Source organism: Procambarus clarkii, chromosome 10, assembly GCF_040958095.1.
Source record: "Procambarus clarkii isolate CNS0578487 chromosome 10, FALCON_Pclarkii_2.0, whole genome shotgun sequence".
NCBI classification, from domain to species: Eukaryota; Metazoa; Arthropoda; class Malacostraca; order Decapoda; family Cambaridae; genus Procambarus; species Procambarus clarkii.
This window is the reverse complement of record NC_091159.1, coordinates 10030815-10056757: the sequence shown is the minus strand read 5'-3', so window position 1 is coordinate 10056757 and position 25943 is coordinate 10030815. Positions and strand designations below refer to the sequence as shown.

Sequence of the window (25943 nt, the reverse complement as noted above, 5' to 3'; positions counted from 1 at the left end):
GTGTCGATCTCACTTATACCTGAATTTCGAGTTAGGCAAGCATAAGCAAGCTCCCCCCCCCCTCCTCCTCCTCACCTTACTCTACCCCATCACACCCCTCCCCCCCCCCTCCCTCCTGCTGAGCCTGTCTTGGCCTGGATTGTGCACAAGGTCTCTTGGTGTCTTACGCCACCACCACTACCACCTATGTACGTCGCCACCCACCCTCACCACCCACCCTCACCACCCACCCTCACCACCCACATCCTCGCTGACTCTGCCGCCCACAACCAAGGTAATCAGTATGCAACTCTAGCCTTAAATTCAAGCACAAAAACATACATGTGTAGCAAAGTACAGATTCACCGAGCGCACAATTAGAAATGATAGGAAGTTTGGAGATGTTTTCAGTACCAACACGTTAAATTTTGTAACGCTGTATCAGAATAGCCACAAAAGATTATATGGAGGAAAAAAATTGAGTGTATTGACCTATGCGAAGCAGCTCCTATTTATGCCCATGTAAATTAGTGTCTGACCAACGCTTGAAACAATCCAGCGCTCTCCCGCTCTCACTTTTGTTCCCCAAAGGCCTGGGCAGGAAAGCAGGACCCCGGAGACGGTAATCCAAGGAACCGACGCAAGGTAACCGCCCTCAAACTGAAGACGGTTAGACGTCGACCAGTGAAGTCTATGCTTCGTGTGAAGGCCTGGAGTATGTCTAGGCCTCAGTTGTTAAAGGCGCTCCAAATGTGCTTAGGAGACGAGAGAGATGTCAAATAATATACATGTAGAAAATACTGGAGGGCCAGGTACCAACTCTATGCGGTAAAATAACAACATACGGGAGTGAACGATATGGAAGGAAATGCAGAATAGAACCAGTAAAGAGCAGGGGTGACATAGGCACAATCGGAGAACTATATAAACATCAGAGGTCCACGGTTGTTAGACATCCTCCCAGCTAGTATAAGAAATATTGCCGGAACAACCGTGGACATCTTGAAGAACACAATCTAGTTCTCTCTTCAAGAAGTGCCGGACCAACCGGGGTATGGTGGGATACGTGGGCCTGCGAGACACTCAAAGCAACAGCCTGTTAGACCAAGCTCTCCTAAGTTGAGCCTGGCCTCGGGCCGGGCTGGGGGAGTAGAACTACTCCCAGAACCCCACTTTATACTTTATTCCTGAACATAGTCCAGAACTAAAGAGAAATGTGCGTACTAGCGGATGAGGTGGGGGGGGGGGTTGTACGGTGGTCGGGGTCACGTGGTTAGTCAGTGTAGCAGTTGGGAGAGATCGGGGCCAACCAGTTAAACGGTCGAGCGGCTACCTGTCCAAGTGGGTTGTTGTCCACGCTTGTTGCGTCCCGGCGTCGCTCGGTAACAATCGCAGATAAAGGCGAAAATCACATGTTGAACGACAAAAAAAAACTTGGAAAAATGTTAGATTATTGCTTTTGAAATGTGTGAAGTCATGGGTGCGTTTGGATGTTTTAACTTGAAAGTAATTTGTTTGAAGAAGAGTTTTATGAATTGTTAATTTTAATTTCCTACTGTAGTTGTTGCAGACGGTGGGCCGTTATGGGTAAATACAATGACTTTAGATAATGTATTTCCCCCTCGCCCATGTCTTTTCCTTACTGTTTTTGTTAATTGTATCTATAAGCGCCCCCCCCCTTCCATGGTTTGTGTCCGCCACACCTCCAACTGTGGAGCTTCAGCTCCAGGGCCTCGGTAGGCTATGAACCAAGCGGGTATATCACTCATCATTCAGCACTGTGGAAGTAGTTGAGGTGTTGTCTCCTTGTTCCATTTACTGACTGCTAGTGTGCGAGGAAACTTGCTTCCTTGCGCCAAGATGGTTCATCAGGGCGAGTTGCTGCTTCCCAAGAAGCATCATGTCTACCTCAATCCCTGAGTGTTCTCGCCTTGTGTGGTTACTACGTGCGTGCTGGGGCCAGCAGGAGTATCTAAACCCTGACAGCCGCCGTAACCAGCTGTCAATTGCCTAAGTCACTTTGTAATCCGAATTCCTTCTACCTACTTTTGAAATGTTGCTGCATTTGACTACAGAATCTGAATTGTAAATTCCATTTGCTTTACTGGCATTCGGCAATGTTCTAGCAGTTCTTACGCCTTCCTTTGCTCATCTACCCTTAAGGTTCCATAATTATCCTCATGATGTGCCAAATTCTGTACTGAAAATGTATTCGTTGACCTTGTCAATTCCTCTGAGAATGTTGTATGGTGTTATCACGCGTGTTCCCGCCTCAAAAGTGTGACATGTTTCATCTTCCACAGCCTCTCCTTGAAATGTAATGCTCACTTCAGGCTCAACCCTCGTTACATTACCATTCGTGCTTTCTAAGGGTGGCGTCATCTCTTATGAGTTGTACTCCAGTGCATCAGTCTCCAAGATAAGTTGTCTTCTGAAAGTCTACACGTGCCTTAGCTACTAATTGGATCAGGTTGTGATCAGCGAGGTTGTGACTTGTGTACAGTGTTGGTGGCTTGTGTGTGTGTTGCCTGCGTCTTGCTCTCGTCCACAGTGCTGGGCCAGAGGTCATGTCTCAAGTCTCCACTCACGCTTCTCCCCTCAACGTAACCTTTTTTTGTGTGTGTACCTGGAGTTTACCAAGTGTGTTCTGGGAGTTTTTTCAAGCCTGGCCCGGCCCAGGGCCAGGCTTGAATTGTGATAACTTGGTATAACATGATGTTGCTTGGAGCGGCCCGCAGGCCCACATATTCCCTACAGCCCGGTTGGTCCGGCACTTGCAGAAAACGTCTTATAGAAAAAAAAAAGTTTTTTCTATAAGACGTCCATTTTTGTTCTCTCAATATTTCTTATACTTGGTAGGAGGATATTGAACAGCCGTGATCCTCCGAAGTTCATTCATTGTTCACCTGATTGCTATGGCAATCAAAGGCAAACCTAAGGATCCCTAAGTTTGAAGGTTCTCTTAATACATCAGAACTACATTTTTTTTAGGTCACGCTATATTTGCTTGGTTATGTTCCCTAAAGGTTAAGTTATCAGACATCATTACCAGACCCTTCACATGTTGCTCTTCTACTGAGCGGATTTGATTGCGTTTTGTACCCTGTATTTTGTTTGTTTTGACCGTACCCAAGTTCCTGGAGATTATCACTGTTCAAACTAGTTATTTTCTGCTGCCCAGTCGAAAACTATTATCAACCTATTTTTCCATATCTTCTACAGAAGTAATCGTGATGCAGGTTTTTGTTGTTCTTTGTCTCCTTTAGTACCCGTACTTTCTCAAATTTGTGTTTTTTCTCTCCTGCGTGGAACTGTAGTCTTCTGAAATACAGGTAACGGCAATGGCCAACTTGTTTCTTGAGATGGTTAAGTAGTTTTACATAACTATCGCCTGTCATTTCCTAACTGTAGGCGAGACGTTGACAGCATCCTCGTGTGGCATCTCCCCTTTACCTAATGAGGTCGGAAACTTTTCCAGCGGTCACGACCTTAAGTCTTCCCGGCGGGTTCTGCTGTGGTTCACATCCTCCTGCTGATACAGCTCTTGAGTTGACACACTGCTGTTCCAATCAATCTGGTGAACCCCTTCACCAACCTGGTGAACGCGTTCTCTCGTGATTTGCTACTCCGTAAGAAAGTACAAAACCTAACCAGAGACGTATGAACCCAAGCAACCCACCTAACCTATCGAGTCGTATGACTAGAAAACGTTGATATTTGTGAGCCGTTACTTTTCATAGTAGGCTGCATTTGTAACGCTGGTTACCATGACGTGAAAGAACGCGACTTGAGTAGAGGAGGATGTTGATCTGGGGGAGTGAACACACATGGGTCTAGCACCGAGGCAGTTTATATTTTGGGGGAGGGAGGGGATTTACATTTTTTAGAAATTTGTAAATTTATATATTTAATTTGTAATGGATAGTTATTGTTTTCGTTTCATCTATCTCTAGTTCGGTCATATGTGGCGCTCCCAAACCCCCAAACAAATTTTCCAACTCGGTCTGGTCCAATCACTTGGGCTGGACGGTGGAGCGACGTATTATCGTACTAGAAAATGGAAGCAGCTGGCGAAAGTGACGTATTGTCTCGTTTTCTGTTTTGGGTCCTCTGGTAGGTTAGGAGAGGACACTTTAAACTGACCGTTTTCTTGACGTTGGGGAAACCTTAGGAGGACGGGGCTGTAATGTGGGCTTGGGGAGGATGATTGTGGGGGGGGGGGGGGGACCTGGTTCTCTGGGGCGGCGGGGAGGGGCGACTGGGGGGCGCCCTTGACATGGTGGAGAGCGCCTGGCCGCATTTTCACTTTCCACAAGAAACTGCGGCTAGCCTGTCTGCCCTCCCCCCCCCCCCCCCCCCCCACCCACGTCAGGTACACCAACCTCCTCGAACAAAAACATTCACAACAACAAATAAGTTTCTCCCTCGCTCGTTGTTCGTGCGTTGCCATATCTCTCGTTCACTTGTTGCCTTCCACTTGTCTTAATGTTCTAGATGTTCACTCGTCTTTATCCTTCTTCCTTTCGCTTGGTTTTCATCTCCTTAGATACCTCCAATTCCGTCTTGCTCTGGCCCCACCTGTGTTGTACATTTTTTGTTAACGTTGTCAGTCAGACATCGTGGACGTCGTGATCATGTCCGCGTCGCATTGTTTTCAGTATTGTTTTATCCCTTATTCAACCGTCATAGCACAGCTCGTCGAGTTGAGGGACAAGTTTGGTGGTGTGTCGCCTGGCAATATGAAACATTGTGCTCTAGGTTTCGGCTTGCACTGCGTACTGTGATATTGGTCTCACGTATGTTTACTAATGGTGTCTGATAATCAGGGCTGGGGAGAAAATAAAGGGCAGGGGTTTGAGGTGGGGGGGGGGGGGAGGGAGACCGTATCCCGTCTAAGTCCCCCCATCTCCTCTTGTCCTGTGTCTAGTCCGTCTGCCCCTGCAGGAGCATCGCCCCTTGACGGTAAGGTGATCCTGGCGGGTGGTGTGACGGGGGGGGGGGGGGACGTGTTTATTTGGTCTGTTGCTTTTACAGAGAGGGGCAGGACACCCTAGACGCCAGCACTGTCGGAAGGCGTCCCCCACACACCACCACCCGACGGTACACGCTGGTAAAGATGGCACCATTAACGGAGATCACTTGGCATCAAAGAATACCTCCCTGGTGGAAGACAAAGGGTCACAATACCTCCCTGGTACGAAATAAAGGGTCACAATACCTCCCTGGTACAAAATAAAGGGTCACAATTCCTCCCTGGTACAAAATAAAGGGTCACAATTCCTCCCTGGTACAAAATAAAGGGTCACAATAAGAGGTCAGTGGCTCAAGATTGGATCTATTTAGGATCTGTGCTGTTAAGATTTTAATATGGCAGGAGCACCTGGAGGCAAGATGCAAAGCAGTGCTTACGAAGGAAAGATTTAAGAATCCTCACGATACATTTAAGCTACAGCATCCCTCATGAAACTAAAAATAAGGTAATGGGTAATAAATAGGTGATAAAGGTAATAAATGAGGTAATAGCCAAGCAGAAGTATGGGAGGTTGATTGATGAAGATTAAGCTACCCAAGAGGTGGCCCGGGTATGAATAGATGGTAGATTTTTTCTCTTTTTGGAGTGAGTATGGGAGACCAGTCGGGCGAGCGGACAGCGCATTGTGATCCTGTAGTCCTTGGTACGATCCCGGGCGCTGGCGAGAAACAATGGGCAGAGTTTTTCACCCTATGCCCCCTGTTACCTAGCAGTAAAATAGGTACCTGGGTGTTAGCCAGCTGTCACAGGCTGCTTCCTGGGGGTGGAGGCCTGGTCGAGGACCGGCCCGCAGGGACACTAAAAAAGCCCCGAAATCATCTCAAGATAACCTCCAAGATAAGACCAGTCATTGGTAGATATACACCATGTGCGGTGTCCCACAAGGATTTGACAGATAATTCTGATCCTACTTTGATGGAAAGCTGCAGAGTTTCTGAACAAATGGCAGCAGAGGTGACGCAGCTGAAGCGCCAGGTGCGGATGTCTCTTTAAATACTGGTGTGTGTGTGTGTGTGTGTGTGTGTGTGTACTCGCCTAGTGTGTGTGTGTGTACTCACCTAGTGTGTGTGTGTGTGTTGAAGATAATACAAGCTTGTCCTTTTCTTCGGAGTTTAAGGAATTTTGTGTGTGCCTATATGAATAATCTGATCCTTGAGTTCACTTTGATCCTTCTAAATGTGGCATTACTGGTTTAGGGTGTTTCAGGATTATGTTGTGCTTTCATATGGGGTGGACCCCCGAGGAGGGGGGAGGGGGGGGGTGTTCTGGGAGGACCAGTTCTCCTTGGCTGGTAACACCGTCACTGCTGCACCCTACACTGCCTTCACCATCCTCTCTCTCTCTCTCTCTGCCCCCCTACCTCACCATTTGTACCTTAAACTAGTTTCTCATTATCTCTACCTTTCCCCCCTCCCTCCCCCCCCCCCCCCCCCCCCCCCCCTCTGTAGTGTCATGTAGAGGTAAGCTCGCGTCAGTACCCAGGGTTCGCATCCCTAATTTCTAGTTGTTCAATGAGCCGCCGCTAGTTGTTTTATAATATTTGTTACAAGTTATATTAACTAGGGTGTAGTTAGCGCTTGAGAAACTGTGTGCTAATTAAAGTGTAGCATTGATGTCGCTGTGCGGTACAACACAACATTTCTGTAATCGCAGATCGGGTTGTGTAGTTTTGGTTAATCAGTCTTGATTTCATGAGTAGTTTTACATTTATACCGACACAAAATAACCTCATTCGCTCATTCATAGCAACAAAACGAAGAATTATAATTTAGACTTAGAACCTTTTTGTCAGCGTTTTAAAAGGACCACATTGTTGCTGGTCTGGAAGCGGTCCACCCATGCCTTACTGTACTCGCCTATTTGTGCTTGTGGGGGTTGAGCTCTGGCTCTTTGGTCGCCGTGTTTGCCAACACAGGTTGAACCTGTGTTGGTTCCCAGGGATCAACGTCCCCTTGTCACCTCTTTGTGTATAATAATTTTAAGTTATTGCGAACCTGGGCCTAGACCGGGTTGGAGTGGAACAACTCTTGGAATTCCTAATTACTGCTGGGTGAACAGGGGGAAAACAGTCGAGGGTTGGCGCCTAGTCGATCCTCCCTGCCTAGAACTGGTAATCCAGACGCAATCGCTCGTGGGGGGGGGGCCCCGAGTATATTACCACTGTGCCACCAACATGGCGGAGATGGAATAATGATATTCTGATAAAAATATTTTAAGACAGATGTTGCTAATGGTGGTGTTTTTCAAGCCTCGACGCCACTTCTGGCTAAAATGTCCCTCTACCAGAAAAATAAAATGAGTAACATTCGCTGACATTTCAGATGATAACCGTTTGGAAAGTGTAACGCCCTTTAAGCCGTTCCAATTAGAAAGGTTACATTACAGAAACCCTTAAACATCAAAGCCCTAAAATCTAACACTGGGGGACTTTTTAGAACTTCTAAGACCCGTAGCTTAATTTTCTTTAAAAGAGTAAAGTTGCTTGAAGTATTTTCCAGACAACCGGGCTGCAGAGCTCGCGTGGTATTGGAAGCTAGAACTAAAAGGCAGGCTGATCAGGCCATCTACCAGAAGGCCTGGTCACACACACACACACTGAATAACAGACAGGTTCGTGGTGAGGGCTGAACGTTAGGTTGTTGGGTAGTGAATGAACTTGCCTACTGCGGGGATTGTATTACCTCTTCACTACTCATTAGGCTGTGTTTGTGTGGTGGCGTTTCTCCGTGAATGTGACGCTTGTTTACCGTCAATCATTACGAAATGATTAGACACTTTGTTTCTCTAGAAAAGTACACAAGATCTGTACATTCTGAAACCACTTGGTTCTCTCGGTATGAATTCTGGTATTCATTAAATATATGCCAAAAATGCGTTTGATTTACTGTTGTACACCTGCTCACTCCTTACCATTGTTGTAACGATTTGTTAAAGTTGAGAACAAAGTTTCTAATATACCTTCCAACAGTCAAGGTGCTTCTAGCGGAATGTGAAAATATCCCGCAATATGGATTACAGTGCTCGGTATTATGAAATATTAGAAGGCGTGCTTATAAGAAGTTGGTCTTGACATTTAATGTGGGGGCTGGTTGGACGGGGGGGGGTAAGGAGGGGGGGGGGGGGTAGGACTCTCTTAAGTGTTTACAGGGTAGAGCTATGGCTCTTGAGCCCCGCCACGTTATTGTTTCTGGTTGTTTCCTTTTTGAAGCTGTTAATTTTTATTTTTCTCTACAGTCTCTTGTAGCCCGTTTAATTTACTGACGCGGTGGTCGTTTAGTGTTTTCCTCCCGTCTCACTGGTGCGTCTGTCTCGACTTGTCCAATCTGTCAATTTTCCTCCTTAGCTGCTTGTATGTCATCTGTCTAACGTGGTAACTTTAGCCTCCTTGTGGCGTCTGACAGCTGTGTTCCGTGGGTTCTGTGGTTGATCCCAGAATGTAGGCTACTGTCTGCAGTCCAAAATGTGTAGCACAAAGTCTGCCCGAAGTGTTACTTAGTGCATGTGTACATGCGGGTAGTACCATGTATCTAATACCGTAGATGTACTGAACGTTGCTGCTTAGACACTGTATAGTAGTGCATAAAGGCATGCGAAGAACAAAGTTTGGAAGCGAATAAAAGAATTATGATAAGGGCAAGAAACAAAATAGATAAGTAGTGTTGATATAGTGCGGCGGTTGACACGGATACTCACCTAGTTGTGCTTGTGAGGGGTTGAGCTCTGGCTCTTTGGTCCCGTCAATCAACTGGTGTACAGGTTCCCGAGCCTACTGGGTTCTATCATGTCTACATTTGAAACTGTGTATGGAGTCTGCCTCCACCACATCACTGCGGTAGTAATGATGTGGTTTCCAAACCATTCAAGGGTAGGGAAGTGGGAGATATGTGTCGGAAAGTTTAGGGAGGTCGGTCTGAGTAGTGTTAGGTTATGGAGAAGGGGTGGGGGGGGGGGTCTTGTCGGGTTGCGCAGCTTTATGCGTGGCAAAAGCTTAAATATGTCGTTTATTAGACATGTTGGTTGTTCACGCACAACAAGACCGCATACTTGACTCGGTGATGGCTTTTGGCCGGGCTTGGGGAGAACCCACAATGCTGCCCAGGTACACCACCATCTGGCCGTGTACAACCCCCTGTCTCTCTGGCCGTGTACAACCCCGTCTCTCTGGCCGTGTTCAACCCGTCCTCATACAAAGAACGTCGCTTTTCGACCGTATGCGTTACTCAAGACCAAAAATTGTCATACTAGAAAATAAAAGCGGCTTACGAAAGTGATGTTCTGTCCCGTTTTCTGCTTTGGGTCCTCTGATAGGCTAGAAGAGGGTACTTTAAATTGACCGTTTACTTGAGGTTAAGAAACCTGGGGAGGACGGGCTGCTCAGACGCAAGGTTTAGTGAAGGTGTGTGGTGAATGTGACCCGTCACCCGCCAAAGGACAGTAGGACACAACCTGTAGTGTCCATTATGACGCCATAGTGATGCCGCACCTTGTGCGCTCACCTTGTGATTTTAATTTCGATGCACCAGGCTTGTTTATAACGTAGCAATGGGGCCTGACAGCTGAATGGAGCGCTTTGGATTCGTAGTCCTGAGGTTACGGGTTCGATCCCCGGTAATGGCGGAAACAAATGGGCATAGTTTCTTTCACCCTAATGCGTTTGTTACCTAGCAGTAAATAGGTATCTGGGAGTTTGACAGCAGTTACGGGCTGCTTCCTGGGGGTGTGGTGGTGGTAGGGGGGGGGGGGAGAATTGATTGATTTGGCAGTTTAGAGGCGGACCGAAAGAGGAGAGCTCAATCCCCGTAAGCACAACTAGGTAAATACATCTAGACGAGCACATCTAGGAGAATATAGAGAGCGATTCGCGACCGTGAAAGTTGATCTTTGTAATTAGTGTGCAGTATAGCTAAAGGGAAATCGTAATTGTCTTTCTGGAGCACTTTCTGAAACGGCCAGATCCGTCACATGTTGTACTGTGCGCGTTCACGCAGGGTTGAGCTTCAGTTCCTGGCCCACACCTTTCCAACTGCCTGGTGTCATGTCTCCCAACAACCTCGGGGCCTATATTTACCTTTGTACAGTTCATTCTTTTTTAACGCGTTACTCGACCAATGTTTCTTCTCTTCCCAGAGCATATTCTGTTGTCCCGGGACTGTCCACATCTCCTAGTTCGTCACTCATTAAAACCCGCCTATGGTCTGAATGGGTCTAGGATGCTGTTCACGTCTTGCTTCATAATACTGCTCTTAATTCTGGGACCAGCCTTGTACCTTAGTTTTTCTTTCTTTTTTTTTCCTGCTTGCGAAGACTCCTCATTGTGATTAATCTGATATTGGCCTCAAGTTAGTAGTATTTTCCTATATGAAATGTATTAGTTTAGTGTAAACTATAAAACTTGGTGTAATGTCCACTGTTAGGCGTGTTCTTGGTGGACACCATAGTGTTCTGCACTTGGGCTCCTTCATTGTCCTTATTTGACACTTCTTAGTATCTTGCGTCATGTCCACACGGGGGCCAGCGTCTTCTGGAGCGTCGTCGTCTGCCGCCGCCGCCTCCACTCTAGAGGTTTATCTTGAGATGATTTCGGGGGTTTACCGTCTCTGCGGCCCGGTCGTCGACCAGTCCTCCTCATTGTTGGACTGGTCAACCAGGCTGTTGAACGCGGCTGCGAGCAAGTTGACGTATGAGTCGCAGCCTGGTTGATCAGGTATCCTCTGGAGGTGTTTGACAAGTTCTCTTGAACACTGTGAGGGGTCGGCCAGTTATGCCCCTTATGTGTAGTGGAAGCGTGTTGAACAGTCTCGGGCCTCTGATGTTGATAGTTCTCTCTGAGTACCTGTTGCACCTGTGCTCTTTAACGGGGGTATTCTGCACATCCTGCCATGCCTTTTGGTCTCGTGTGCTGTTATTTCTGTGTGCAGGTTTGGGACCAGCCCCTCTAATATTTTCCACGTTTAAATTATTATGCATCTCTCCCGCCTGCGCTCAAGGGAATACAAATTTAGGCGCTCTAGTTGGTCCCAATAGTTTAGATGTTTTACCGAGTGGATTCTAGCAGTAAAGGATCTCTACAGGTCAACAATTTCTTTAGCTTTGAAAGGGGGGGGGGGCTGCTCCCAGTGAAATTCAATTAAATTCAGCCCCCAACCTACGAGCATTGTCATGTGATGATTCTTATTGTGCGCGTCATCTACTTCATATTTGTGTAAGGAGACTGTCCTTAAATGGTTTCCTCTTCCATTTCATCCCTATTTCCCCCTCCCCCCCCTCTCTTTATCTCTTTGTGTGTGTGAGAACAAGTGCATCCTTGAACATCTCTGGTACATCCTTCATCATGTATTGTTTACATGTTAACCATCCTGTCTTTACCAAAACTGTTACTATTGGCAGGTATCGTGTCCGTCTCCCAGCTCTCTCCTCACTTCTAACATTTTGAGGCTTGTTACTGTTTGTTTAATCCAATTCTGGTTCCTGGAATGAGAGAGTACTCAAAGTTGCAGTATTCGTCAGCTTAGCGCACGGCTCGTCTTACTACATCTTGGGTGACTGTCTACGTGTTCCCCGTCGGTAGTGACAGGTGTCTTCAGTCAGCATAAGCCTCTTATCTAAATGTGTTTGAGGCGAGGCTTATCAGTTGGGCTCTGACTCACCTATGTTCCTCGTGCATTTTGTTGTTCTAGCATTCTGTTCTGCTTGTTCTTGAAACTAGTTGGAGGTAGATTTTACCTCCTCGCTTTACCACATGTAGTGCATAGAAATGTCTCTTCTTCTTTAGTGTTCGAAATTATTTTTCCACTGACCACCTCTTGTGTGCAATAATGTCGGTGCAATATAGCCAGCTAGTCGGTGGTATTCAACAACAGTAAAGTGCTCAGCGTAACCGTACAGAATCTAAAATAATTGCTGCCAGATTATAGGTCGTATCTAACCCGACCTGTGATGCAGGGAATTAGTTTTGATTCGATCGATATTTGATATGTTGCTAGTATAATATGGTGGCCCTTTTATTGGTGGCTCCCACGTTTATTTGAGGGAGAAGGATCACTGATACAACTGTGTAAATTAAAGAAACTAGTTTATCACTGTTAACCCTACATTTTGGGAAATGTTAGTGTACGAAGCGTCTACTCGCTGCTTCCCTAAGCCATAATGTTGCAATATGACACGCTTAACTGCACGGCTCAACCTAACCAACCCCTTCTCTCGAACATCGTATTTTGACGTACAAACTCCCTAAGGGCAAAAACTAGTGAACCAAAAATAATAGTGGCTCGCAAAATTGACGCGATGTCCCGTTTTGTACTCGTGGGTCCTTGGATAGGTTAGGTTCGGTTAATTTAGTACGTCGGTTTAGTGACATTGTGGACGCTGAAGAGGATGGGCTGACCTAAGAACACTGCCGTGTTCAAGGGATGTTCACAGGAGCTTAATGGGGATGATCGGGATATAATTAGCATGCACAACATTACAGTCTGACGTGTTGGAAATTAGTCACACACGTGTTAGGTCTTACAACCGCTTCCTGGTCTCGATACACAGCAGGAATCGATTAACGGAGGAGACGATGTTTAATATTTCTTGAGGTTTTTTACTTGGAGCGGCTTACCATCAACCTGTCCTCTTAAAAATAACATCGCTTTTGGCCGTTTACCCGTATGGCCGAAAGTGGACGTAATTTGAAAATAAAAAAAAAATGAAAATAAATTTGGGATTTTTTTTTTAACAGTAGTAAGTTAAGGGTCCTCTGATAGGTTAGGTGGGCAGGAAATTCTGTTTCAAAACGTTAATTGAAAGTTTCCTCTCCTAACCTGTCCGAGTAAGCCGGACGACTCAAACAGAAAACGGGACAGTAGTCACTTTTGAGTCGATTTCACTTCAAAATACGTCCAAATTTGGCCATAGCGCGCATACGAGCGAAAAGTGACGTTATTTTTAAGAGGACGGGTTGTACCATGTGGCTGGGCTCATGTCTGCACAGTACACCATTCCCATGGAGAAGCCTCGTGCGGGAGATGACGAGCCCACACCTCGCTAATTTGTTTCACAAAACATCTATATAGAAAAGTCAATGTAGCTACTGCCTCGAGTCATCTCATTGGTTCACCTCGTCTGTTCTCTCGGTATCTTGCATGTTCTGATCATATCCATACTCGAATTATTATAGTTTCTAACCAGCCAGCATAATCATAGTTCAGCTCCTCTTTGGCATCTTAGCACATCTTTGAATTTTTCTTGGTCATTTTCTCGTGCGTTACATGGTGGGGTACATGCTGGTGCAGCATATTCCAGAATACATCTAAAAGTAGATGTTGACCAAACCACATTTTAGAAGATGAGACTATGACGTTTCGGCCCGTCCTGGATCATTATAAAGTAGATTGTGACATTAATCAGACATCTAAAGTAGATGTCCGAATAATAACCTGTTGACGTTTCAAAATGTTTCTAATTTCATTTCAACAGTGAAGTTGTGGGCGCTGCTGATCACCATTAACATTCGTATAGTCTCCAGAGGCTTTTTTAGTTGCTATGACAGTTGGTTCCATTGTGTACTGTACTACTATCCAGGCCTCGGTTTGCCATTTATCAAATGTCATTAAATTTGCTGGGATTGAACATTAGTAGCCATTTGCAGACGATGAGTCACAATGTGGCTAAGATATGATGACCAAACCTCACACGTCAGAAGATGGAGGAACGACGATGTTTCGGTCCGTGCTGGACCATTACCAAGTCGTATGTGGACCATCATGACGTAATATTTGATAATGGACCAGGGCGGACCGAAACGTTGTCGTTTCTCCCTCTTCTGGCGTGTGGTTTGGTCATTATTAGTAGCCATTTCTCTGCCCAGTCCTGCAGCTTACGTTCTCTGGTCTGTGTACCTGCGTACACTCGTGTAAATGTGTCTGTAGGGTTGACCGTTAGCTTCTGGGCCCCGCCTCAACAGTTGTCCACACTATTTTCTCACTACCCTTACGTTTAAACTATTCTTCATAACATTGTTGTGACAAATCTATGCCTCAAGTTTTATGTTTGAAAATGAGAGGTCTGTGACAGGTTGGCGGAAGAATGTTCGAATTACCCCCCCCCCATCCCTACCTCGTAGCCCCCCCCCTCTTAACCACATTGGCGGCGTCTGGTCTGGTCTGGTGTTCCGCTCTGGTTTGTGATCCCCCCCCTTCCCTCCCAGTGGCTTGGCGCTTTCCCCCTGATAGTTCCCTTCCCCTTTCCCCCTAAAATGCTATCATGTATCAATCCCCCCCCCCCCCGCCCTATTCCGCCGCGTCCTGCTAAGTTTTTTCACCATTTTATTTTTATCTTCCTTATGGTTTCCGTTCGTTAGTGTCCATGGGGGGGGGGAAGAGGACAATCGCAGGCTCCAATCAATTTCCTCTTATTTATTTCCTGTTTCCTCATATTTCCTGTTTACTAAATGTAAAACTTTCCTTGATTTGCTGTCCATGTGTGTATGTTGTTTACGGGCTACTCATGCCCGTGCCACCTCTTGGGTGGCTAAATCTTCATCAACGTGTCCATGTGTTGAACATATTCTCGCGGTCTTCTCCTTCCCAGTGTTCCTTCCCTTCGGGGAGATTGATTGACAGCCTTCTGATCGGCTTTCCTCGAGTGGTAAGCAAGTGATTTTTGTTTTGTTGCGGCTGTTATCAGTGGTGGTGTACGGAGTAGGGCGAGGGGGGGGGGTACTATAAGTTACACTTGCCAGGGGTGAGCTAATCCCCCCCCCCCCCCCTTCTTATGCTCGGCCGCTCAACCCTTACATAACTGGTGTATAGGTTTCCGAGCCTATTGGGCTCTTTTCACATCTACATTCGAAGATGTGTAGGAAGTGTGCCTTCATCACCTCGTTACATTTTGGTGCATTCCATTTGCTCGCCGTCTCGGGGTTCAGCTCCCGAGCCCATTGTGCCTCCTAACCTTTCCCATTACCATCTCTATGGTAATGGGAAAGGTTAGATGCATCTCATTCCACGGGATGAGATTCTTAGTAATTTAACTAAACTAAGACGCTTGTACTACTAGTGTGGCTAATTTTTCATTTTGTTTTAGTGTTCCCTTGTTCGTGTAACAGCACTCACACCTTGTGTACTCGCCTAGTTGTGCTTGCGGGGGGGGGGGGTTGAGCTTAGGCTCTTTGGTCCCGCCTCAACCAGTTGGTTGCGTGCGTGCTTCCTGTCTGTGTATGTTGGAGGTAAAACACCGTGACGCCATGTTAACTCCCGTCTTTGGTAATTCATTCCTCTTGAGCTCTGGGACACGGGATGGTCCCAGGGTGGGTGAACATGGATGTCATATCCCTAAAGTGGGGGGGGGGGGGGAGTAGCATTAGACCCTTTTGCATTGTCTTTTGTTCTCTTTTAAACAAAGTAAAATTCAGCTTGAAATTGTACATCTTGCAAATTAGCACCACAAAGTTTTGTTCCAACTTTCGGCTCTGTTAAAGAGTAAGTTTGATGCCTTGTTAACCAAGACACGCCGTGTGTAGTACTGGTCAGCCTCGGTGGCCTAGGGAGAACTTGGGCCAACAGGCCGCTCGGAGCGGTCTGCTGGACCACATACCCACCTCGGCCTGGCTAGTCCCGTCTTCATTTTAAAAACACTGCAATCACCACCATTGGCCGATTCTTCAATAAATCACTGAACTATATTATAACGGATCTCTAACCCTGTCCGTGGAGGACAGAGGAAAATGTGTATATGCTGGTTAGCATTATAGATGTGTGGTCACGTCTGTGGTAGAGAATAACAGGTTCCTGCAAGAATTGTATTACTATCTATTTGCTTTTTGAACAAGTCTGCCTTTGTTCCGGTAATATTTCTAATGTCTGCTGGGAAGTATTCAACAGCCGTGGTCCTCTGGTACTCATAGCTACGACCACGCCTCCTTCAGACTGGCAACGGGTAGTGTCTCGTGGTGCTGAGGCTGACGGCGGGAGTAATGTGTACATAATGACATTGCTTGGTAATTGTGTGTAATATGTGCATTTGTACATGACTAGCCACCCAAGCGTGGCGGAGGTCTGGCTCAGTTTACATAAATGTTGTATGGAACGCAGCAGCGGGCAAAAGGACAACAGTCTGCTCTGAACATGGCTCCAACAAAATGCCGTCTTTGCTCAAGTGAACATGGCAGCAAATTACACACGAGCACTTAAGGTGTACCCTATGCGGTGTGGCAAGCAGCACTCGCTCCCTTCTTGGCTATGTGGAGTTTTTCCTAGGATCAGTCCCCCCACGGCTCTGTCTCCGACTTGAGGTGGACAGTCTGATAAACCAGGTAACTAGACGCCCCCGCACGCAGTGAACATAAATGAATCGAATGACGGTCAACACAAGACAAAATGATGACCGCTAACCAGACCCCCATATTTCTCCGCTACCCAGCCCGTCTACTCCCTGAATTTGCACTGCACAAGTGTTACAGCACTCTGCAACCATCAACCCTCCTTGAACAATGAGAGCCCCGGTACTCAACCACACCTGTGTCTCCATCAGCGGGCCCTCAGGTAAGGAGAGTGATGGCTGCAAAAATTACCTTCATGCATCTTGCAATAACTAATTCCTGCAAGATGCTAATTAAAGCCTAATTTCATCAGGCAATGTACGAACACCCTGGCACAAGGAAATATTTCCGATAGTTTAAATTACAATCACAGAAGAGGTTCACTAGCTGCCTTAATTGTTACAAGGGTAAAGTGTCGTCACTGACCCACCAAGGCCACTTGTGCAGCACTTGACCTATTCAAGAATCGGCATTTGAATTCCCTGCATGAATGTTGCCGCCTCATTTATCAAGGTTGAATATTTTCATCTTCCTGTTGTTTTTATAATCTGTATCCTCGTCATGGGTTTTCCTCCTCCGTGGTGACAGTTTTGTTGAAGCATTGCCTACTGACCTTCAATCTGCGTACCTAATTAGTCCAGTTTGTATTTGGTTTATTCTACGTTGGTTGTGACATTTTTCGTCCCAGTAAGGTACTTGACCGTGCTGCGATAGGACGCTGACCCTGAAGTATTTTGTGTTGGGTTATAGATATGTCTCGGCCTCCTCCCGCGAGTGCGCCGTCTCGGTAGTTCAGATGTTTAGCTCCAATTATACAAGCCATAAACGACGTTGTCCGCCAAGCATCCTGGAAAGCCTTGGCTATATCCCTAATCATCATGTATATGGTGGCCACGTCTCGTCAGACTCGTCTCCAGCGATGATCAACTCCCTTGTCCTATCTTCAGACCCGGGAAGAACGCAGAGCGCATGCCGAAGTGAACGGCGGGGAGGGAGGACAAGGTGACCGCATCAGATATATATATCTGGTATACATGTGTTAGTACTAGCTAAGGGGGCTGAGCGTGACGTACATGTAGTAGTGGGGGAGGGGGGGAAGACGGTTTGGTATACATGTAGTGTTGGCGGGGAGGGAAGGTGGCGGTGGTATTCATGGGGCGGTGGCACCGACCTCGACACACAACTTCAGGTAAACCATCAAACATTGGCATTCAGGGTATCGAACCATTATTTAAATTATTTATACCATCTTAAAGTTCATTGAGGGGGACGCGTTGACCTTGCCGAGGGGGGAAGGGGACGGTAAAGCAGGACGGGAACTTGCTAATGTTTGTGTTGACCTTAATGCAGTGAAAGGGTCGATGCAAATCTCGTTGCGCTTGATTAGATGGTGACTTATTTTAAAATTAGTCTTGTAATAGTGGAGGCGAGTGGGGGCAAAGGCGACCTTCCTCGGTGTGGGGTGGGATTGTGTGTGTGTGGGGGGGGGGGGACTATAGGTGTGTGGTAGAGGTGTTCCCTGCACCGGACGCTTGGGTGCAGTGGGAATGACCTTGTCTGCGGGCGAGACGGGCCCGTGAGACAGTTACCCCCCAGTTATGTGGCCTTCACCGTCACTACACACTGAAATAGAGGCGAGGCACGCCACTGAATGGGATCAAGCGACAGGGTTCGTCTTGCAACGCAGATAAAGCTGGATTGGCAGCCCAGAAACGACAACACAGATTGTAATGACATTCTCGTAAGATCAAAATGACCAAAACCAAGATCAAATGACTTTTAGGCCTCTCATTAGTGAAGTGGAATGTACAGATTAAGATTCAATTTTGTGTTTTCGCTGTATAGCCTGTGTCTAGCAATGCGATGGGAGTAATGGAAGAATGTGAAATTTACCCATTCTGAAAATGCTTTAAACTTCATTATGTGTGCCTAGACATTCTACTCGAAGGCTAAATTGCTGGCACTCGTTGTTCATATAGTCGTGTAAAATTGTACTAACACTGGCACGGTATAATAATGTATGAAAATGTAAAAAGCCTAAAAACTAGTGACATTCTCCACAATAAAATTTAAGAGTAGTTCCACATGACAAGTTTTGGTTGTAAAGCAACGATGGTAAGTACAGATTGGACGTGTTCGTACCTTGTTTGAGAGGGCGCCAGAATGTCCGTGTTCCAGGGTTAAGGCTCGGCAACCCGGGCGAACGCGGCCTCTCGGCAAGAACAACTTGTCGTACTGATCAAGAATTTACGAAAAACATTATTATGGAGGCAGAACAAAATGCGAACGTTGTATATACACACGTTCATCAAATGCCGTTTTTTGTGACATGAAGTGATAGTTTTGTATATTTTGTGAAAGTTAAAAGCAAACAGCAGAGATTCTCCAAAGAAAAATGAATAGATAAAATAATTTTGGCGATGGTGGTAAAGGTAAAATAGGGATAAAATGTTTACATTGCCGAATCTTAAGCGTATATTTTTTGAAAAGTACGTAAACGTTTATGTATCAAAAGTACCAGAAAACGTGTAATTGACATTTTCAGTAGTTGGAGAGTAAACTTTCTGCTCATGCATATGGTAATTGTGTGAAACAGCTGTACAATGTTGATATATGACTTACCCGCATACAGTACGGTGCAGAGGTACTCGAGGCGAGACTGTACTTGCTGCTTGTCACCTGTCATTAGTGTCGCCATGTTAGACGGTAGTGGGGAGTCGTGGACCAAAGGGTGATAGGGAGTGGGGCAAGACACGTGGTGGGGGAAAAGGTAAGGTAAGGTAGGGGGGGGGGAGGGGGAGAAAGTGTACATCTGACGCCCAGTTTAGCAACATCTGGCTCCCGCGTTATTTATACCTGCTGCTCGTGCCGTTTCCCCCATTTACCCGGTGTGTGGCGTGCTGGACCGTCCACCCGGCCATATGACACACTCGCACTACCTATTTTCCTGGCCTGTGTTTTGACTTCCCTTTGCAACCACGAGTTACTATCTTAACTCCGCGTCCCATTACCGAATTATGGTTATCTTGAGATCTTGATGATTTCGGGGCTTTAGTGTCCCCGCGGCCCGGTCCTCGACCAGGCCTCCACCCCCAGGAAGCAGCCCGTGACAGCTGATTAACACCCAGGTACCCATTTTACTGCTAGGTAACAGGGACATAGGGTGAAAGAAACTTGGCCCATTGTTTCTCGCCGGCGCCTGGGATCGAACCCAGGACCACAGGATCACAAGTCCAGCGTGCTGTCCGCTCGGCTCCCTAGATTATAGATTGGTAGATTATAGTATTGTCTTAGTCAGCCCTGCAAACGCAAAACGAAATTGTTCCTATTTTCCGCTTGTTACAACTTGTAATAGTTATTACATCTTATTGTAATGTCTTTATGACGTATTAGAACGTTGTTACAACTTGCTATATTGGTTGTTACAACTTGTTAGGTGTTAAAACTTGTTCTAACGTTGTATCAACGTCGTAGTTTGGTCGTGTTTGGCGGGCGGTTATTGGGCCTCTACACTGGTCGGTGTCATCTGCTTGGACGATTAGTGTCTTTTCAAACGTCACAAATCGGTACTAACTTAAACATCCTGGTAAATTTATCTAACAGATGTCCAGTATGTTCAAATATTTGTAAATGGCGAGCAAGGCTTACAGAAAATGTGATGTTTTGGGATGAAATTGAAAAGGTAGTTGGTAGCAAATAACAATCATGAGTTTTACACACTCGCACAAACGTGGTGTATATCAGAGAAAAATCAACTTATTAGGTGCCCGGAACCCGCGACCAACAGACCGCCAGCCACAACCTCTACCCACTGCCCTACCCCTAACAGAAATAGTTTACTTTGGGGCAAAGTTAAGGGTTTCCCCTAATATACTCCTAACTGAGTATCTCTGCTATAATAATCATTGGCGAGTCTTGTTGAATATTGCAGAGTTTCTTGCTGCCTTTTAAGAGATGTTGAAGATGTGAGGCGTTTACTCACAATAATACTCTAAAATATATTAAGCCCGTTTAGAATAACTGAATATATTCAATCTTGAGTGGTGAAGAAATAAACATTGCTATGCATTATTCAAAGTTTACATTTGGTTAGACAATTTTGCTCCATACGTCTGGTGCTGCTGTAAACGTCTAAAAAAGTAAATATTATCGCATGAGTCCAGTGATTAGTCGCAGTTCGTAATTGCCTTCACATGCAGTGTGTGGAGGCAAATTTGAAATGTAACATGTGTTGGAAATGTTTCCGGGGTGTTCCCGCGGAGCACCACCTTGTGGCCAAAGGATAGGGTCAAGCTCTTGTCTAGTTAGGTCACAGAGCCCTATCTCCTCCGGTTCTACTCATGACTGTTGCATAGTCAAGCAGTTGTTTGTAAAGCTAACTCACTAGGGATCGATGAATATTTATACTGTCAGTGTCCTGACTACTGTTTCAGCCCAACTACTTGGGCTGGACGGTAGAGCGACGGTCTCGCTCCATGCAGGTCGGCGTTCAATCCCCAACCGTCCAAGGGGTTGGGCACCATTCCTTTCCCCCGTCCCATCCCAAATTCTCATCCTGACCCCTTCAAAGTGCTATATAGTCGTAATGGCTTGGTGCTTTCTCCTGATAGTTCTCTTCTCATTACTGTTTCAGAGCACTTACATCTGACGCTGAATGACTTAAGCCTTTCGTCACTGAAAGTTTTTTAAACTTTTAAAGTTACCAGAGTCAAAGTTACCAGCTGTGTGATCTGTTTATATAAAATAGGCCTAGTTGTGTGTTCGTAGTAATTCTTAGGTTACTTTAAATATTTACTTACACCATATTTAGAATATAAAAACATTTCATATAATAATGTTAAATTAGTAATTATAAGCTGGCACTGCCAGTGCTGTGACTTGACCTCATTAGTCCCCCGCCTCATGTTCTCTTATTGTTTGACAGGTCGCAGAAGAGATGACCTCAGGGAGCGTCCACATCCCCACACAGCTCTGGCCAGCAGTCAAGCAGAGGTCGGGCCAGGTCATCCAGGGCCAAGCTGACCACTTCTAGAAGCATCTAGGAATCGTCGTTGCAGTCTTCTAGGAGTGGATATGCGGCTACATCGCGTCCGCAGCTTCTAGAACAAAACAAAGACTTCTCGAGAAACAAACGAGCATTCAACACATCTTCCCATGCCTACCTACCCGCCCGACTTAACTTCAGAAGTCGTCCTGTTGCAATTATTAGCACAACGAAACAAAAAATGTAAATCTCTAATGTTCCCCTCTCTCCCCACGTCCTTTTTGTCTTTGCCTTTAAAAAAGCAGTCATCAACAACGTATGAATTTGGAGGGAGGCGGTGTGAAGGAAAGGGAGGGAGAGTTGTGGTGGAGGCAACAATACGACCCGGAACCAAGGCACGCCACCTGCATCTACCTACGCCATCTGTGGGAAGAAAGTGTAACTGTTACTCTCGGGGTGTTTGAATTTGGATCACGCATCTGACAGTTTCATTTCTTTTGTGCTTATTTTCTTTTCCATATCTGAAACGTATGTTGGCAGAAACCATTACAGATGGGTTGTTGTACGTGCCAATCGGTTGCATTAGCAGAGAATATTTGTAAACTTTAATGCAGATGTTTAATCTGTGTAGGTAGAGTAACTAAATTACATTCTAATGGGGGTAATAAGACTGAATATGCACATACGTTGGACATAGAAATTAGCACGCCAGAGATTGAGACTCGACAGTTTACCACGCATGTGGTAATGTGGTCTCGTGTGAGTGTGGTTTACAGCGGCTTAATTACGGCTTACAGAGCAGATTTAATGTAGAGCGTGGCTTAGGGAGCCACGCGCTAGAAGAGCAGTTGTTTACCAGGCTGTGTAGCCTGGTGTGGTCAGTACCCAGAGCAAGGATTACCTGTAGTTTATTTGGCAGAGAATATATACCTTGCGCTTGGTTGATTGACCAGACCTTTTCTTTGGTTAAAGTGCAAGTTTGTGGGCCCTTGTTACTAGCAGCTTGCTTTGGCTAGGGCTTATCTACACCCTCCTTTGGCCAGGGTGTAGTTTGACTTTGACCTGTAATTCGCATACAAATTGTAAATTATCATGGCTCTAGGTCTGCTCTGCCTATAGCCTATTTATGAACTGATGACCTGTGGTTGGAGTGTGCCCGTGTGGTGGTGGCGGCGGCGGCGTGGCGAGGCCACAGCAGTCACAAGCAGCCCTGGGTGGCTCTCAGGAGCTGCCCATCTAGTACCATTTGTTTTATATCTCCTCTAATAGGTAGGTTCACTTAAATATTACCCATTATTTGTCCAGGGGGTGTAAAAGTCCACGGGCGTCTGAAGCCCATCTTCACGAAGGTACAAAGCTCTAGGCGAGTGAATGAATGAATCCTCTCCTGATTGTTTCACATGTGTAGATACATCACATCCATTGGTAAAGATTAGTTTAACCCATATGCTGTGTGAACTTATGAGAGAGAAAAGTGTAAACGTTGAGTGAGTTGAGATCATCTTCGTAATTGCAGTTTATTCCTCTAAATGTGATATAGAAATGACTTTTACTTGTGGTTGGTGTATTGGCCGTCTTAAGGACATCTTAAAGAACTATATGTAGCCAATATCATAATTCTGCAGTAACCAGGAGAAACGTGCATATAAACGAGGCTCTTCTAGTTTTTAAAATGGCGGGGTTTACATGTCTTGCCCGTCTAGTGATATGTAAATGTTAAACGATATTTCTTTTTTTTTTTTTTAAGTAGGCCTAAGTATTTTCTTGCAAGCACAAATCAGTAGGAAGGATGTATCACGGCTCGTGTGTGCAGTGTTCTCCCCCCCAAAACACATCATTTTATTGTATTTATAATAGGCTACACCGTCGATGATCACGATGGGCAATTTAGAAATGTGAATTTGTAATTAGAATGACTTAATTATCCCTCCGTTACATAAATTTCATACCTGCATATTACTTTCATTGTGGACATTTCATGGGACTTGTGGGAATTTATTATATTTGAATTTTCTTGTTAAAATCAGTCGTCCCCCGACACCTTCACTGTGCTCTGGTTACTCTTAAGGTGTGAGTGTGTATATGTATATCTATCCCTTGCTATCACTAGGCAAGAGGGCAAGCAGGGGGAGGGGGGCAATCCCCTATAAAAAGCTGTGATTTAAGGTGTAGCACCATTACTGTGATACCTACAGGTGTGACCCACTCTCTGTAATTAATGACTTCGGTGAAACCTTTTCCTGTTTTACAAATCTCCCAGTTGATTGAGTGATGGATTTTCTTGCAGCTATGCAATGAAGGTTCGATTATTTCCCCCCCTCCCCCCCTCTCTCTCTTCTCCACTCGCCCTCCATGTGTGTGCACACCTGAGCCGGTGATCACCTTTCCCTGCAGACTTGCCTACCACGCAATCTCACTCATTTGAAGGAGTTATCCCCCGAGATGGGCAGCCGGGATAGATGCTCATCAATGACCTGTATAAACTCGGCAACAGACATGAACTGATGTTAGAACATGTCTGTTACAGCTCAATCATCAGCAACGGACCTGGCCCCTTGGTGTTCTTTTTTTTTTAATATCTCGCCCAACACCAGCGTTGTTTGTGTTCAGTGTATGGTTTTAGCCTTTTTATCTTGTCTTCTTTCCCCAGATGTAATGTAGTAATGGGTGTTTTCTTGCACTAGTATGGAGTGTAGGTGGTGTACATAAGGCTAGTGTCGGTATTAGGTTAGATACCCTTGGGTGTTCTTATCAGTTTAGTGTGACGTCTTAACGTGGCAAGCTCCTCCTGTGGGGTCTCTCCTTCAGGTCAATGAGACTGGAAAGATGGGCTCTTTATTTTTGTAATGGTTACTTTCATCCTTGCATCTCGCCCCAATATTCCTCTATCCTTTCCCACCCCCTCCTATTTATCCCTTCTTCCCATCTTTTCTCTATACCATTGCTACCTTCCCCCCTTCCCTCCCAACATCTCTTACACTTCATTCAGCAACATTAAATCCCGAGTGATTTGGCATTTTCCTCGTCCTGTGATTAAGAAGTTTCCACTGACGAGCTGGGTGCTCTTAGGACCCCCTCGGAAGGGGCACCTGAATAACTTCTTGATTAGGCAACTACTCGAGTCGTTATGAATAATTACTTGAGTGTTTAAGTAAATCCTTAAGTGTTTGTGTAAATATTTAAGTGTTGAAAATTGTGTGTTCAAGTAATTAATAAGGTGCTTTGGTCAACACCTCTGTGGTTAAGCAAGCACTTCAGTAGTTCAGTAGCTGCTAGAGTTGTTTGCTGGATTACTTGAGTGATGTACACAAGGTGTTTAAGGAAAATTTAGTACTTACAATTTGCTGACCTGTACATGTACTGTGGATGCATAATTGTACTATAAACCTGTTTGTGCACTCTGAACACTAGTACTTCACTAAGTTGTACAAGCACTTTGTATTTCAGCTGCTCAAATGCTTACATAAACTTAATATTGTTGAACTTGGGCTGATGTTTATCGCTTCCTGTCAGGATAGATACATTTCTAAGGTAATATTTTTCCCCTGTTAATTTTATCCAATGCCTAAGAAAGGCCATAGCTTGACTAATCATTCGGAAGGGACATGTAGCTGATCAGCTAGTGTAAATGGGCAAGCATTTAGGAAATTGTAAGAGACTTGTAAAGAGGGACAAAGTGGAATCTCATTTTAATGAGTTCGGAGGAATGGTCGAAGGAGTATGACCAAAAGCTGATCAATTGGAGCAATGCAAGACCCCCCAACCCCCCAACCCCCCAACCCCCCCAAAAAAAAGTCGGGAGAAAGGTGCAACTTGGTCAGGATAAGGAAGTCTGTCAAACGACTAGCATTTGACATTGGGGACACAACTTGTAGAGACATGTTCTGTTGATAGCTTAGTACACGTTTCTGGAAAGAATCGAAACGTGATTCTATCATATTGGTAGGTGAATTTCTAATCATTTTTGGATGTGTCTCTCCACTTCAGTTTTAGAACCTATCGTCAAATGCTAATAGAGCTTAAGAGGGCAGCCCCCCCCCCCCAACCCCCTTCATCAAATATTAACTTAATTCGCTTCATATTGAATTTTAGAGCCTCGTGTATAAAACCGCTGCCAAACTCGGTTAGGACAGATACAGATTTGTCTTAGGTCAACTGCTATGGAGAGTAGTATCCATTTCAATGATTACTCCTCTCTTAACCTTTGTTGCAGATCTCAGTGAATGGTAGAAAGGTATACTTGGCTGATAACGGGATATAGTTTATAAATAGGAAGAAATCATCGCTCATTTTTCATTTTTATTTAATGCCGAAATAATGTACATATGAATATTCTACAGTTTCAGAGATACTGTTTACATGTTTTCATTTTACTGTGGATTGTTGGGTTGCAAGAGACCAAGGTTTTAAAACAGCGTTCAGCTAGGTCATATAAGGCACTCTTTATAGTTTTTTGCCTTTTTGTTCCTCATTGTTCTGTGCACAGAAATGAGATGTTGGATAGGTACTAGTTTGTGTTGCACGTGTGTGTACAGTACAGTAGATTTTCCTTATTATTTTCTTTGTCCTTCTGTTTTCAAGTGTATACAAATAAAACCATGAGGTTAACGTTGCCACAACCAGCAGCAAATTTTTATTGTAGCGGT

The 25943-nt window shown here is 45.3% G+C and overlaps 1 protein-coding gene across 1 annotated transcript in view; it reads left to right on the top strand.

Annotated features, from left to right (window-relative positions):
• The window catches only part of LOC123747170 (terminal nucleotidyltransferase 5C), a 77015-nt gene extending 51949 nt beyond the window's left edge, over window positions 1–25066 (top strand). Inside the window, exon 2 of the mRNA XM_045729207.2 lies at window positions 21238–25066. The gene's annotated coding sequence lies outside the window, so the exon portion shown is untranslated. The remainder of the gene's footprint in view (window positions 1–21237) is intronic.
• Window positions 25067–25943: the final 877 nt, after the last annotated feature.